Below are 17,060 nucleotides of genomic sequence, written 5' to 3'. Positions count from 1 at the left end.
AAACTTTTTTCATTCATATTGAGAATATATTATCTTTTATTTTACTAAAATATTCAAAATAAATCAATGTATTAAGATCATATTAATGTCTGCATTTGTTGGTCATCTGCTTTTTTTTGGTAGGTATGTTTAGTAAGAGATTCTTTTATAGCTCTTCAGTTTTTAATGTTGCAGATGCTTTTGTGTTATGGTTGGGAGAAACTATTTAGAATAAATTTTTAATATGTGAAAGTTTGGTTCGATATGGAAAAATACACCATTTCCATGTTTTTATGTGCATGTGTGTGTTACAAACATTTATATTTTTAACAGGTATATTTTACTCCAATAATTTCGATTGTTTAAGAACTTGCAGTTGAACGGAATTTGCTTGAATTAAAAAAAAATTCTATGTAATGCTACACTAAAAATTACGTGAGTAGTACGTTTTCACGTTAATCCTCCATCCAACATGGTTTTCAAAAAAAGAGTAAATTTATCCATCTATTTTTAAGTGCTTGCTATTTTGAAATTTTTTATTCAATCAATTAAGTGAATTCTGATCTACAACTGCAACGGTAATGTCCAAAACCCAAATTGGCATCACAAATCCAGTTTGTTCTCACTGTCGACTATCGGAAACTTTCTTACATCATTCACAATGTAATACAAGAAGTTATGGTATATATTACGGTAAATGTGATAAATCCGATTATTATAATAATTAATTGCCAACCATTTTGGTAAGTTTGATAAATTTCCCTAAATTTATGACTTTTTTCGGTGATTATGCATAATACCCAAACATCGGTGGTAAACACGACAAATTTTACTAAATTCATCACATTTTCCGGTTGTTATGCATAATCGCCATTTCAAATTGGTAATTCTGATAAAGTGGTCCCATTGCCGTGATGAGATTTATTGTTTAGATGACCGTACTTATGGGCCAGAGGCTTAACCCGATACAATGAACGCTGATTTAATGAATATTTCCGAACATCCCCGAAATAACTACAGTCAAACCACGTTAGCAGGTCACCCGTATAACGCGTCACTCCGTTTACCGGGCCACTTTTTTGAAATCCCGATTGTCCTCTATGGCGCGCACTCTTATGTTACTAAACTCCTGATAATGCTTCTCCACACTTCGCTTAATGGGTCACGGTTCTTAAAGTACGCCTTTAACAATTTTTGTAGAAATCGAAATACTCTTTTTTTGCATATACTTATAATTTTATATATAATAAGCTCAACGTGCAAAACGTATGGTAATTTAGAATCTTATAAATACAAATACAGATACAATATCCACAATAGGCAAAATCCAAACGAAACAGGCGAAACAAACGAATCAAAAAAGATTCTCATTAAAAATGTGGATATCTTACATACGCTGTTACAAAATTAAACATTTTTTTCTTCAAATTTTAGTCTCATTATTACGAGGCCACTATATGCGCCTGGGGCCTCCAGGCCATACCCAGAAGGGCGCATGCTTTAATCGGGCCCATCAAGTATGGCCAATTTCACTCCAAATGACTCCTTAATTTATTTTTTTATATCAAAAGAAATTTCTTGGTTATTCTATAAACCTTTCAATTTTATGTGTTTTCTCTAAACTTTGAAGAGTCTACCACTTCAAAAATGGCGAATTAGGCATTCCTGTGTGTCATGAAAATGATATAATTACATCATTTTCGACATTGTTTCTGTAGATATTACAGCCTTGCTTTTCATAATTGCTAAGAAATGATTACAAAAATGTAAAACGAATGCAAATCAGTTTTTAATCACTTTTTTGTGTTTTTTAGTAAACGTAGATAGTTGTCTTAATTATAATTTTAATTACCAATTACTGGTCGAATAAATGTAATTTTTATTCTTGTCAATACATTTTGATGGCCTGAGCAATTTTTATAATATTGTTACTGGAGTAGTTTTTAGCATAAAACTATAAAAATCTACTGCAGTCGAAATGATCCTATCTTGGTCTTTTGCGGAATTCCACGATCTTGTGATGGAAAGGAAAATTAAGGCAAATAATATAAATTAATGTACTGTATTTAACTTGAATCAATAAATTTCCAAAACTATACTCATTCGAATAACTTAAAGTTGGTTTTATGTGCATGAGTGCATGAATGGTTCAGAGGAAATAGCGAGATCAAGGGTTACTCCCTTTATTGGGCCATTCCGCTTACGGAGTCATATTTTTGCGCTCCCAATTAATGAGGTTTGACTTGTTTGATAAATTCTTAAATCGGAATTCCATATTTTTGCGCGTATATAATCAGATTCCAATGTAACAAACTCTTTCTTAACCAATTCTACAATCGAACCTCGATATAACTATATTTAACAACCTTAACTCTAACCAAACACACTTGGGTCGCCAGTAAAAGCCAAAAATTGTTTTAGCATTTATCAAATTTACCAACAACGCTTTGGCATTATGTATAATCACCGGTAAAAGTGATAAATTTGTCAAACGATTGGCAATTATGCATAATAACCAATTTTTCACAGTTACCGTAACATATCCACTGCTGAAAAAAGTATTTAAAAAATGTTTTCGTCAGACATATTGTCTATTGTTGCCGGGAATGTATACGAAACGAGAAAAATTCTAAAAGTTTCGAGAAGAAATGCTGAAATAAGGCTCTAGGTAACCCTGGCTGCGTCTAAAATATATCTTTGAGACTGAAGTATAGAGAAAATAAAGACTTTTTTTAGAAAAACGGCAATGACCAAAAGAGAAAGCGCGGTAGAATAAGATAGGTAGCAACACACAAACAGCAGCAGTATGAATTCTTAGAAGAGAAAATTTCTTCTATTGAAAACTTTCGAGATAAAACTCAATATCTAAACATAATAAAATAAAGCTTTCTCTCTATCTCTGAGCATAACATCAACATTGACGAAGATACATTGAACAATCGAAATTGTTTTCGGGAGGAAAATACTCGAAATTATGACGGCTATCCTTGTTCACTCCGCTGCTTACAATATGTATTATCATGCTTTAATATAAAAGAAATGTCCTAGCCTGGTCCATTCACGTTGTTTCTTTTTATTTCAATCATTTATTTTTATTTTAAACCGACGTATCTCAACGTTTCCATTCCCAAAGACTAGTACAATGTCTAATATAATTCGGTGAACCACCAACTTATGTGGGTCTAATCATTTATTTCAATCTATGAGACATTTTGATTTATTTAGAATTAAATTTTCAAACTTTCTGCTGACAACTACCTCATCTCCACGAACCACAGGCTGAAAAACGTGGGGTTTTTTTTTGGTTTTTTTTTTTTGGACAAAAAACATGCAAACAGTACCAAAGACAAAAATAATAGCAACGAAAAACACACAAACGTGTGACCCCGAGGGAGTAAGGTCCTTCCTATAGTAGTAAGTTAGTTAATGGAAATTTATACTGCATGTATGTATGTATATATATATGTATTGGAGTAGTCTGTGTCATAGACACGGCCGTGAATACGTTTTTTGTGCCTTGAATCGCGTGGTAGGCTTTGTCTTTGGAATAGCTTACAAACGATAACAATGTCGTATTTCCGTTGTGAACTGCTCGAGATATAGTAGAAAACAATTTGTTGCGAATCAGGGCAGCGGGCCTGGTGCTCTGACGGGAAGAGGTATTAAAACTGGAGTGATATCTCTCTCATTGAATAGACTTTTCCAATTTACCATTGCTTTTAACTTGCTTTGGGTACTTCCTGAGATGAGCGTTTAAAGAATTTCGTCACGCAACTTTTTGTGAATGCTCCCAGTATCGTCAGATGCGCCTGAGTATCGTGGTGGTAAGATGCTCGTCTACCACCGTGAAGGTTGCTGTCACGGTCCTGGGTTCCACCCCGAGGGAGGATATAGATAAAGATATTTTTCCTAACGCGTACTTGAGGCGACCACCAGTAGACCTTTTTGATAATAATTTCCAAAGTTATGGAGAAGGAGCTCGTCAAACTCACTGGACGATAATTGGAAAAAGCTTCTCTACTACCCTTTATAAATATCGGAACAACATTAGCAAGCTTCCAATCACTTGGGACAATACCCTCAGCAAAACTACTCCTGTAGATCTGTGCGACTGCACCAACAATTCATTAGCACATTCCCTCAGGACCCTGGGATAGATATCATTTGGTCCTGGTGCTTTGCTTGCACATACATTTTTTAGGAGATTTATGACCTAGATTAGATTAGATTTAGTCTTCCACTTGAATATCGTTGAGAATTCTATTACCCCATGCAACACCCGTACATTGAATTGAATACCATTATCTCTACTAAAAACCGACGTGAAAATGTCATTAAAAGCATTACACATTGCTCTCTACCCTAGACCCTCCTATCCAGAGGGGGCCAACTGTCCCCATACATCCATTATTGACGTATCTAAAAAATGATTTTGGGTCAGAACCAATGTTATCTGTCAACCTAGATTATTGAAATCCCCTAGTATGACAGCCCTCAAGCTTAGACATGTAGGAAATTTCATCATGAAATTTGGGGATGTAGTTTGGATCCCTATTACGTGGATTTTAACAAACCCCAACAATAAGTTTATGATGCATCGTTTTCCCAAGATTCAGTAGTGACTATAAGATCCAAGCCCTCCACAACTATCATAGTTTTTAAAAATCTTTCTTATTATCCAAGCTCTTGGCATTAATTCGCACATATTTTAATTTGTCCCGTGATTTAGTGTCAATCAGTCATAGTATGTATTTTATTTTTGAATTCTCACTTTTATTAACTGTTATATTTATTCAGTTATTTGCTTTCGATGCTCGTTGCTAATGTGAATAGTTATCTTTTTCCGTTTATTAAAAATTACACTCGATTATTTTTAAATGTGGTATTTTGTGTTTCAATATATATATATATATATATATATATATCATTATTATGTTTGTATGTTGTATTTTCTTATTAATTATTTGTATTATTGTAACACTTACTTATTATTAATATTATTTATATTGCATTTTGTTATCGTTTATTTTGTCTACATACCAGTGCAAACAATATTCAGTTCATATATATGTTCATTTCATATTTTTGTCAGTCTTCATTTCAAGCATATCTCAGAAAACATCGACCGTTGGTTGGAACTCAGTCAAAAGATAATGTAATCGCAATCTCAGAACAAAATTGTTATTAAATTATTTTAAATTTATAATAGTAAGTTTCTCCCCATTTCTCATTTATTGAGTCACTCTTTTCATCAATTTAATAATTACAATACTGCGACGTATCGTAATCAAGCCTCTTGTAAATATGAGCTTGTCTTTTTTCGCCCTTTTATAATATGGTTGTATGCGTTAATGTATTTTCACCGTTACCAAAACAAAGCAATCGCTACTTTCTGTTCGAAAGCTATTACTAACTACGCACTAATTATATATTTCTCCCACCTCATTCTTCTCCACAATATGTCATTAAAAGTGCTTATTGTTTTGTCAAGGTATGCGAGATGTAAACGTCACAAAACCGAAGTGCGGCCGTATCGAACGTAACGAAATTAATTGAATTCTTTGATGTGAAAATGTCCAGCTGCTAAAACTTGGAACAGTCGATTTTGTCATGTGCCTGTCCATCAAATACAAGAAGGCGATACCCCGCGTTATTGCTATAAAAAATGTATGTGCCTTCGATTATTGCCTGACAAAGATACTCAGTGATATGAAGCGCGGAGAAAATGAATGATTTTTTAATAATGATAAGTACCCGAGAAATCTCCAATTGTTACTGTGCAAAGCAAATAATGACTGTTTGCGTTTTTGGCTCACGCCACTTTTTCTTTCCTTTTCTTTTCGCGTGCTTCGCGACTGAAGTAGTTTTTATCCACTAACAATATAGTTAACTCTCTATGAAGTTCGTTTTCCTTTTGTTATTCATGCCTGTTTTGAAATTCATAGAGTTGATCACCGATGAGAAGTTTACGAAAACATTGATAACTGCCGGGCGTGAAAGTATAAACATCGAAGCAATTCTTTTTATCTCCTATTTTTATCCAAATAGCAACTTGATGTCTTCACAGTTTTCAAATAAAAAAGAAGTTAGGTGTCAGGCAATCACGAATGTGGACGTGGTTCTGTCATGTAGACAACGAACTATCAGCTGCACCCTGTTTTCCTAAAGTTGCATTCAGGAAGGAATCCATAGCTCCATTCCCAGTAGATGAAAACAGTATAAGTTCATCGAAAGAGACAATTGCAAACATTGGCGGCTTTCCTGGAGCACTAAATGCAGCTTCTAAGGAAAGATTACCTTGGGGTTTTGCAACCATAAGCGTTGTTTCTTTGATGAGAGGCACCGTTAAAAATGCCCGTCGAAATCTTTAGGAACGACATTCTGCTATAGTACACGGAGTTCGTGATTCTGACATGAAACGGAATAACAGTATGGACGTTGATTCGTCGTCTGGTTTCCATCCTCCTCAACCGACAAGTGTATACAAAAAATTGCGTGTATGGAGGACGTGGGTTAGGAACTTCTTCAAGCTTTTGCTTGCGGTAGGCTTTGCATATCAGAGCGGCACCTTTTTTTTCATGTATATGGACTACCCTGCAATAGTCGAGCTCGAAGTTTCACAACCGCCCGAAGTGGAAATGCCTGCCATCACGCTTTGCAACATTAACGAGTAAGATAAAGAAAATACTTTCATTCTTATTTGAAATCTTTATTCGTTGTATTTTATAACAATAAAGCAGAGCCAAAAAGATTCAATTTCATCTTTTTTTTTTTTTTTTTGGGAGTGGGGTAATTTCTCTTTGATGTCAAATGTTCATAAATATATAACATCGTTACTTTGAAAAAACCTCATTGTTTTGAATTTCTAAATGGACAACTGTTTTTTATTTGTATAACACTTTAAAATAAACAAGTAAACATATTCGAATTCTTAAGTAATTAACTTAGAATAAAAATCAGAAATTTTTGTCCTTTTATAGTGCAGTGAAACCTCGCTACAATGAAATTCGATACAACGATAAATCCCTCTACAACGATATTTTTTAAAACCTTATTCGTATAGTCAAATGTTAAACAACTCTCGATACAACGATTTCTTCTACTACGATAAATCCCTCTGTAACGATATTTTTAAAGCTATTTTGAAACAAAAAGCGAAATAATGGTATAAAAATATATTTTTCATAACACTCAAAATCGTCTTTAATTTAATTTTAACTTCGTCACTTGTCTTTATTGTTCCAAGAGCGTCTAATAATATCAGTGTTTTGCACCACTTGTGTGTGTGATCACCGTCAATGTTGATAAAGCTGTTGGTATTGCCACTTTCTTAGTAAGATACAAAAGTTCAATACAGTGGACTACTTTACAGGGGACAATGCATCTGAATGAATTTCATTACTCAACTAACTAATTACACTTTTTCACGACGAATAAATACTTCAAAGTGATTTTCTGATGGTACTAATAACGCGCGAATTTAAAAAAGGTGCCAACAACGTTATAAATTTTGTGGCACGTGATGACAATGTTCCCTCTCGATATAACGATAATTCCTCTACAACGATATTTTTCCTTGGCCCGCAAAATATCGTTATATTAAGAGTTAACTGTATATGCTTTGCACAGTAGTTTAACCGAGAACGTGCACATTCAACTCGGAAATAATCTTTGATATGGAATCCCACATCTCAAATCAATAAAATCTAATTGTTTTAATATTTTCTTTGGCGTACTGCAATTTCATAGCTTTCATTATCTGTCATTTACATTGTAATTTAGGCTTATGTATGTTCAAGCTCATTATAGAACAAGTTTACTCACACATGGAAATAGCTGCTGAGAAAGCAAAAATTTATCAAAAGCGTTATCTCGTAGATTCTTGAATTTTGTCGCGTCTCGGATGTCGAGGCTAATAATAGTACCCAAAGCAAAGGTTGGGGACAAAGGTCTTTGTCTTAGAGTTCAACATGGTCTAGAAGCATTTTGTGGATTGCAAATTGCAGAATGCTTTCAGATCATTTAGAAAAAATATAATTATTTCGAGAATTCAAAATTTAGGCAATTGAATTTTAAATATTTAGTAAATCCGTGTGACAAATGACCAATTACATTAATCAAGGCAACATTTTAGAAAAAGAAAAAACGAAGTACAACAACAATAAGAGATGATAAATTGATTTGTCAATTTTTTTATTATAGATAGTTGAAGAAATTTATTTCTCCACACCCTTCAGTTCATTAACTGTGCATAAATGTTTTACCACATTGTAATATTTTTGTGAAATGCATCCTAAATTCCAAAATTTTGCTATCAAATGTTTTGACTACAGTAACGCTCAAAAGTCTTTTGACAAATGCAATAATGCTTGTAGCGTCAGCTCATTTGCATGCATTGCCCTGATTTTGACTTCTTAAAGCGGAAGAGATATATTTATCGATACCTGTAGCTGTGAATAGCTGAAATTTGTCTGTTAGAGGTTAGTGAGGTTTTATTGTCTAATTTTTGTTTTTCGATGGATCGAAAATGTTTTGAGAAATATAGTTTAATCAAATGTAGAAGTAATTAATTCTTATTTATTATGAATTTATGGTAGGATTATGCAGAAACATAATAAACACTCTAAAACAAAATGAATATTCGATGGATTTTTTTAGGGAAAGCGTAATTAAACACATATGAGGATTACAGGTTCTTATAGATAGTTATAAGGTAAATTATATAAGGTATTATAAGTCTTACTGTTATACACTAAGGTGGGAGTCGGAATGCTTCTCTGCTAAAGATATCGGTCCTCTTTGCCTTGTGGGGGAAAAACATAAGGGACAGGTTTATTACAAAAATGTATTTCATAACCACATATCGTCCTTAACGACGTGACACATGTAGCTAGTGCGGATATTCCAGAAAGACAATGACCATGAATACAGCTCAAAAGTTATTAGACCAGTGTTTCACAAACTTTCTGAAAACAAGGACCAGTAAAATATCTGAAACAATTTGACGGATCAATTGTGTCTCGTATTACGGGACATAACTCTAATTTTCGGAGTTCGGAAAACTCATGGACAAGAAATTACCATGGACAACCGAATCCTTATCAGAACAGAGGAAAAGGAGCAGAAAGAAAAGAAAATGGAGCTGAATTTGTACAAGTAGTGTATTTGTACAACCTGAAGGAAGAGGTCTATAAGGCTATAAGATGTATGAAAAAAGGGAAATGCCCAGGTGAAGATGAGATTTCAATAGACATTATTAAAGAAGCAGAAGAATTTGCCAGTATGCTAGCTGCTTTGTACACAAATTGTCTCAAAAAATCGGATGTGTCTGAAGATTAGAATAACGCTATGATGGTTCTTCTTTACAGAAAGGGTGAAAAAGAGGATATCAAGAATTATCGACCAATCAGTCTCTTGTCAGTAATTTATAAAATCTTCACCGAAGTGCTGACATATAGGCTTGAATTCAAATTGGATGAAGCTCAACCAAAAGAACAAGCAGGATTTCAAAGTGGATTAGTACAATGGATCACACATCCAAACAATTAGGGAACTCATAAAGAGACACAAAAAATACGAATTACCATTGTGTATGGCCTTCATTGATTTCGAGAAAGCGTTTGACTCTGTCCTCACATCTGCTGTTAAAGCTCTAGATGTAATTGGGGTAGAGAAGACTTACATCACAATATCATCAAGAAAATATATGACAAAGCAACTGCAAAGATTCGTTGGATAAAGGAAAAGCAAAGATTAAACTTAGAAAAGGAGTCAGACAGGGTGATACTATCTCACCCAAACTCTTTACCGCTGTTTTAGAAGAAGTATTCAGGAAACTGGATTGGGATGAGAAAGGAATTAAATAGAGAATTTCTCAACCATTTGCGTTTTGCAGACAACATTGTTGTTATCAGCAGTAATCCAGACGAACTAGAAGAAATGATACAAGAACTGGCGAAAGCAAGTATTCAGGTGGGCTTGAAAATGAATCTGCGAAAGACTAAAGTTCTGTTCAACCCCTTTGCATTGAAGAGGACAATCTTGCTCAATAACACAGAGATAGAAGAAGTAGAAAGCTATGTGTACCTGGGACAAGAAATTACCATGGACAACGGAATCATTAATCATTAATGAAATGAACAGAAGGATCAGGATTGGATGGAGCACTTTTGGCAAATACTGTGTAATTCTGAAGAGCCACATACCATTATGCCTGAAAATAAAAGTGTTTAACCAGTGTGTGCTACCAGCACTGACTTATGGAGCTGAAACATGGACACTCACAAGCAAGACGATACAAAGGCTACAGATATACAGACAACACAAAGGAGCATGGAAAGATGTATGCTACGCATCACAAGAAAAAACAGAAAACGAATCACTTGGATAAGGAACCACACAAAGGTAATATTATATCGTGGAAAGAATTAAATGTCTAAAATGGAAATGGGCTGGACATATTGCAAGAAGACAAGACAACAGATGGACTACAAGTATTCTAGATTGGTACCCCCGTGGTGTTAAACGTCCGAGAAGGCGTCCCCACGCAAGATGGATTGACGAGATCAGAAAAGTGGCTGGTGTCAACTGGAAAGCTAAAGCATCAGACAGCGAAAAATGGAAAAATTTAGAGGAGACCTTTATCCAGCAGTGGATGGATTGAAAATGGTTGATGATAATGATGATAGTGGTGGTGGTGATGATGATGACTATGATGATGATTTAATATCCCAATTTACCGTATTTTTTTCCATGAAATATGGTCATGAGATCATTTGAATATTTTTTTCGGGAAATACTGTCCATTTTTGTCCATTGCGATTTGTAGCAGCTCCTTATTTCCACACCCTTCAGCAATTTTAGCAGTAATCAGCAAATTGCATTTAAAGCAATAAATTCCAATTTTTGGCAAAATTTAGTGATATCCCGTATTTAAGACTGCAATTTCCTGTATTCTAGTCGATGATCTATGGTGAATCCAAGTATCAAGGTATAATTTTATTTCAACCCATATGGATGTTACTGATATCAATTACAACGGATGAATAATTTTATCAAGTCTGGCCTGCGGACCATCTGTGGTCCGCGACGATGGCATAGGTAGGGAAAGGTTAAGAAACGCTGTATTAGACATGCCTGAAGGGCAACAAAATAAAGGTTTTATGGGTGGTGAAGTCAGAGCTATAACCAGGGCCGCAACTAGGGGGGTGCAGGTGGGTCTGGTGCCCCGGGTGCCGGACTAGAGGCAGCGCAAATCTCTCTCTTTAACCTCTCCTTAAACATTATGAGGGGGTGCCAAAATGCGTGCTTGTCCCGGCTGACCAAGCATCTAGTTGCGGTCCTGGCTATAACTATACCATCAAGTACATATTTATGGATTCAGTTCGATAGACGAGTTGGAGTCAGAAATTATGTAAATTCGACGGTTTTTTTTTCAATTGTGTGAAAAAAAAATTGAAAAAAATACCCACTGACCATGGGACAAAATTATTGGGTGCATACCAAAACATGGGAAGTAGTCATACCATCCAAAGGTTTTCCAATGAAGATTTGACTAATTGTTGATTTGAAATTTTATGGATAAATTTTTACATTTCTTTGTGTATATTTATTGTAGTTTCAGCCATTTTGTACATTCTAATTTTCGGAGATGTTCGAGCCAGGCAACCAGACACAGGAGGACGCTGCTGTTTTTTATTATCTTTTTCATAATACAATATAGCTTCTATTTTTCTCCCCTTCCCCCTCACCGTCAACATCTCTTGCCATTCTTTTGCATGCCCTTTTATCATACACACCTTGAATTCCTGTTTTTGCTGATGACTAGAGCCTGGAAGTTCAGACAAAATGCCATAAATGCCTTTTTTTTTGGCTATTTTCAAGCTTTTCTGTAAAAATGCCTTTTTTGAACTTTTTCCGCCATAAATGCCTATTTCAACATAGTTTTAAGTTTATTGGCGCATTTCAGAGGGCATTATATGCAAAACTTGGATATTTTAAGCATTGAGAACAAAAGAAATGCTTTTTTAAAAAAATTTCCAACTGTCAGTATTAATTTTCATCAGAAAGTCCCTCCCCACATCCCCTCCAGCTCCATTTAATCGCAAATAAGTGATCTGAGAGATAAGGAACTTTATGTTGCCATGAGTTAATTTTGGTTTGACCGGATGGTGTTAGACGTGGTGTTTCAGATAACGCAGTTTAAGTTAGAAAAGCAGAGGAAAATTAGAAATTAGAAATTTGTTTCTCCGCATGCTTCACTTTATATGTCTCGCTCAGGCATTGGACTGCATTGTATATGTATATCTGACCGATGGCTATCCCAAGAGGTCATCAGTTGACGTCATGACTCACACAAGGCGGGGTAGAAGGAAATAGGGCTCTGGGGGTTCGTATGGTTTTGATTTTTTTTTACATCATAAATGTACTGCAAACAACCATGGCGATTTATTTTACATACATATTTTATGGTATTCGATTAAATTGACCAGAGTCGCCCACAGGGGTGTGTGACAGATATGGCCACACAGAGCCCCACGATTGGAGGAGTGCCGCATATGTGGGAATATAAAAATAGGTAAATTTTTTTTACAACAATAGAACAAGATAGCTATGTTTAAACTATCGAAATGATAGTGATTATTCCAAATAATACTTCAAGTTAACGAGAATTATTAGCAACTCGAAGGATCCCCACAGATCATTTTCCCTTCGGTGTCCCTGAAATTGACCCGAGGGACCTCAAGTACTTCATTTTGGGCTTGAAATCAATTTAACGTGGATAATAATGTAGTTATTATAAACTCTAATAGCTACATTTCCTTCCTTCAATAAATCATAAATCCTTGCCTTTTTTTAGTGCCTATTTTAGTTATTTTTAGTGCTATTACGCCTGCCTATTTTGACCATTTTTAGTGCCTAAACTTCCGGGCTCTACTGATGCCATGTCCTTGACCTTGTGAGGAACCCCCTTGCCCTAGGGGTTCTAAACGCTTTTTTAACCAATCGACTTCGATCCTGCCTTTTCTTTTTCCTCCTGAGAACGCTGAGCGTGTGCTATATATTCTAGAAACCTTGGAGCGTGTGTTCTTGTTCTGGGCAGTCTTCCTGGCGCATCTCCTAGGGACAGTTCTCAATAATGTAGCTGTGAGGGTTTAAGCTACTTCAGAAACCGGTGTACCCTTTCTTACATTTTAATTGATTCTGTGTGATATTCTACTGAATTTGAAAAAGAATAGCAAGCCAGCCTGTAGATGTCTTCTGTTGCGGTTAGTGCGTCCATGAGAACATTTCAAAAGCCTACCGTCGCTGTAGATTTCCCGAGGTCCTGATCTGCTGATAGCGCGTCCATGGGGATGCCTGTAATAATTGCTCGTCTATCCGATTCTTCCAACCCCCCCCCCCCCTTATTACCTACGGATACATACGGACGCCTCAACGGTTCTACAGTGATCCAGGATCTTCGGATGAACTTTCTGGCCAATAACGCGTCCATCGAGATGCCCCAATATAATTCCATCGCCTCAACTGAAACGGACTAGGACGCTCATGATTCCTATTCGAGGGTATCTAGGACTCCTGCTAGAACAATAAGGAGTGTTGATTTTCTTGTGATAGAACTGCTGACCACCGCTTTCGTAATTTAGTAAGTTCGGATGATCTATATGCTGTATGTTGAGAAATTTTTTTTATCTATGTTCTATTCAGGGGGGCCCCTTAATGAATTAATCTGAATATCTAAAATAAATGCAACCATCATAATTTATAAAAATGTCGTTTGGTTTTTGACTCATCGTGTCAGATCTTATTTTAATATGTTCTTGTAATGCAATTGTCAGTGAACCTGGGTGATTCTTGAACCCATCCCGTCCCCTCTCATCACGACCTACCCCCTTAACTTTAATTTCTTAACTAATTAGAAAATTATAATTTAATCTAAATAACTTTAGAACATAATTCTACTTTATTATTATAATCCCCATGACATGACGGATTTGACTATTTATTAGTTATTTAAATTCTTGTTTTATTTGTGTCAAAAGACTTGACAAACCATAAAAATGATTTTTTTTCTGATTTTACAAAGTGTAAATAAGCAAGGTTTCACAGGATGGGTTTCATTAAAAAATTCAAATACAAAATTCGTAGGCAAATTTATTGTTGTCAAAAGACTTTTGAGCGCTACTGTATATTTTTTATGCTATCCACAGACATTCTAATCATTTTAATCACACTATGAATTTAATTTGAAAAAAAAATGGTTTCGGGGAAAAAAATTCTAACATTCTTTAAGAAACCAATCTCCAGAAAAGCATCAAGCATTTATATGCAAAATACGTTATGTTGTGTCACGGTGACATCAGGTGCATGCTTTACTTTTGGTTCATACTTTTCACAACCCATTCGTCAGAACAAAATATTGTGAAAGACTAAAACTTGTTACTATACGAAACGATTTTGTCTGTGAAAATTGAACATTGGTTGAAAAGTGGTTCTGATAAAAAAGAATTTTTGATTGGAAAATGATTTGCCACATTCTCTTTAAAAAATGTCATTCATAATTATGTTTGAGAAAAATCACTCGTCTCGAGGATGTTTCCCTTGGTGGTCTTCAGTAAACTGTCAAGAAAACCAAGTGTTATCGGGATCGTCCGTGATGTAGGCAGACTCGAGTGACCTTATGAGTGATGAGCATATCAAAGTGTGTTCTAAGCGCAATAGATTCAAACAGCTAACAAGATTCTAGTTTCTTTGATGCAATCGACAAAGAAAAGCCTTATGACGAATGGATGAAAAAATTGAGTTGCTCTCGCAAACCATTACGTAAGCCTGTTAATAAAACGAAACGCTACAATGGGCTATATAACACAAAAACTGGACTCCAGATCGGTGATAAAATGTGCTTTTCACAAATAAATCAAAATTTGCGTTATTTTTTTTAGTCAAAGAGACACAGGTTTGTACGACGATCCATCTGTGAAGGAATGTCTTCTATTTGCATTTCAATAGTGAAGCGTGGAGGAGGTTTTATTATGAGGATATTTTGAGATATTGATTGCTGTTTGTGAACTTATTAAAATTGAATAAATTATAGACAAGAAGAGCTGACGAGTTTGCCAGGCTGTCCCATCTCACCCCGGTTTAATTGGACGTATGTTCACTTTACAAGACAATGATCCTATACAATATAATGATTCTACGAGATAATGATTCTACAAGATAATGATGCTTCTTGACTATGCAGAAATCATGTTTCATTGAAAGCATAGCAAAATGCACTTAAACACATGACTGAACCAGCTGATTTTAACCGCGCAAAGCTGTTATATAATCATCTTGACAGATGTATGCATAGTAAGCATAACCTTTCAAAAGCAACACGCGGGATAGAAAATTTCCTTGTAAAAATCATTTTTATATTGCATGAGGCATAGGATTTGTCAGTTTGAAAATTATCTCAAATCTCAACTAGAAAATTCAGTTCGGTACGTATCACTAAACGATGAACGATAGTAAGATCACCTAATCTTTTTTTAAAAGGCTCCTTACGGTAAACTGATATTCTTCTTTTTCTCTCCCAACGCATTTTAGCATAATTGAGGTAAAGATAATGAAAGTGACGAAATTTATTGTGAAATAAATACAAAAATAGCTTTTTATACAGTATTTTCAAATGCATGTATTTTTACAGTAATGATTAACACTTTTAGCGCTGTTGTTTGTTCACCGCATTTTGCTGACAGTTTGAGTTTCTATAAACAGAGAAAAGTTCATTCTTGAATTTTGAGGAAAGTCGTAGTATATGACCCTGAAATATAAAACCAACAGCTATTAGCGAATCGATGTTATAAATATTTGGGGGTTTTTTTCAATCAGTAGAAGCATGTTTCAATAATGATGCTGTTTACTCAAGCGGTAGGTAACATCCATTCAAATAATAATTCCAGCAGTCGGAATACGGTTTATTACTGGAAATATAGAGTTCGAAACTCATTTTGATTTGAAACAGAAGACTTCAGAAGACTACAATGAACAAGTTATTTATTTTATATCTTTCCTTAATGTAATTTTATGGTCTAAAAGAATTTTTCTTTCACTCTTTTATATCGTATGCTATGTCCCTGCGCCTGTAATATGAAATACATAAGCACACACGCATATTATTTGAGAAAATGCAGGACTATATGGGCACTCCACTCCCTCTTGTGAATAAAATTGCCTTAAATCACGGCTTTCACATTTGCATGTATTATAAAATGGCCTTGGGTTATTTTCTGTGGTTGTGTGTGTAAGTGAGAGAGAGAGAAAAAAAAATTATCAGCATCAATCAGAAGTTCAATGGGCCATACGGCAAAGATACGCTTTTATAACATGTTTGCATTCGAGGAAAAGTACTCAGCAGTAGATACATCGGACTGTGAACGCGCTACTTTGAGTTTCATTCAGTTTAGGATCTTTAAACAAAATACAAAGACATTTCCAGCCGTTTGAGCCGAATCAATCTTCATTACGATTTCCAACGATCATAAGCGTATACATGACAGGGCAACACGCAATGTCCCACTACACGCATATTATCTGTTTAACACTGAAGCCTTGAAAAAATCGAATCGATAAATATACGAGTCATAATTTTGGCGCCACTGTATGGTGACAGTAACGTGTATCAGCTATACCATGCCGTTTTTGGATTTATTGAAAATAAATAACAATGTGATGTGTCGATAATGTTTTTAATGGATAAGGAAATATGGGGGAACAAGCTATTCAGCACTTACGTGTCAACATCCAAATTGTTGAACCGACACAATATACAGCATACCAAGTTTGCAATTTCGTATCATAAAACCAATAAATCTGGTACAATGTACCGACCTTACGTTTATTTTTCTTTGATGGCTCAATCTTGGTCACATCAGAAAACGATATCTGAAATAAAAATTATAAATTCAAAAAAGCACGACTAAAGGCTTTCTCACATGACGGTCTCAGCAACTAACCTTTAACGGCCGTATTCACCAACACAGTTTCAACTGCGATCGCAGGTTAAACGATCAGCGATCGACACGGATTGGTTAAAA

General features: G+C 35.1%; 1 protein-coding gene and 1 long non-coding RNA gene across 3 annotated transcripts in view; one reads left to right on the top strand and one right to left on the bottom strand.

The window, feature by feature from the left end:
* LOC149080668 (E3 ubiquitin-protein ligase MARCHF8-like) overlaps nt 1-17,060 on the top strand; it is a 121,496-nt gene that overhangs the window by 87,164 nt on the left and 17,272 nt on the right. Inside the window, exon 1 of one of the 2 annotated variants that reach the window (XM_089239859.1) lies at nt 13,056-13,624. The exons of the other annotated variant lie outside the window; for it this stretch is intronic. The gene's annotated coding sequence lies outside the window, so the exon portion shown is untranslated. Of the gene's footprint in view, nt 1-13,055; nt 13,625-17,060 lie in introns of those variants that run through there. 2 annotated transcript variants of the gene reach the window in all.
* Nucleotides 15,708-16,947, bottom strand: LOC149080669 (uncharacterized). Its single transcript, XR_016193612.1, has 2 exons — nt 16,860-16,947; nt 15,708-15,787 (listed from the first exon to the last, which is right to left on the bottom strand). It is a non-coding gene; the product is annotated as an uncharacterized LOC149080669 (long non-coding RNA).

This window comes from Pholcus phalangioides, unplaced genomic scaffold (assembly GCF_987345545.1).
Source record: "Pholcus phalangioides strain wild (caught in Gottingen) unplaced genomic scaffold, Ppha-v1.0 ptg000011l_1, whole genome shotgun sequence".
In the NCBI taxonomy this organism is placed as follows: domain Eukaryota; kingdom Metazoa; phylum Arthropoda; class Arachnida; order Araneae; family Pholcidae; genus Pholcus; species Pholcus phalangioides.
Note: the sequence above shows the minus strand (reverse complement) of the source record. Positions and strands in the feature narration are given on the sequence as shown.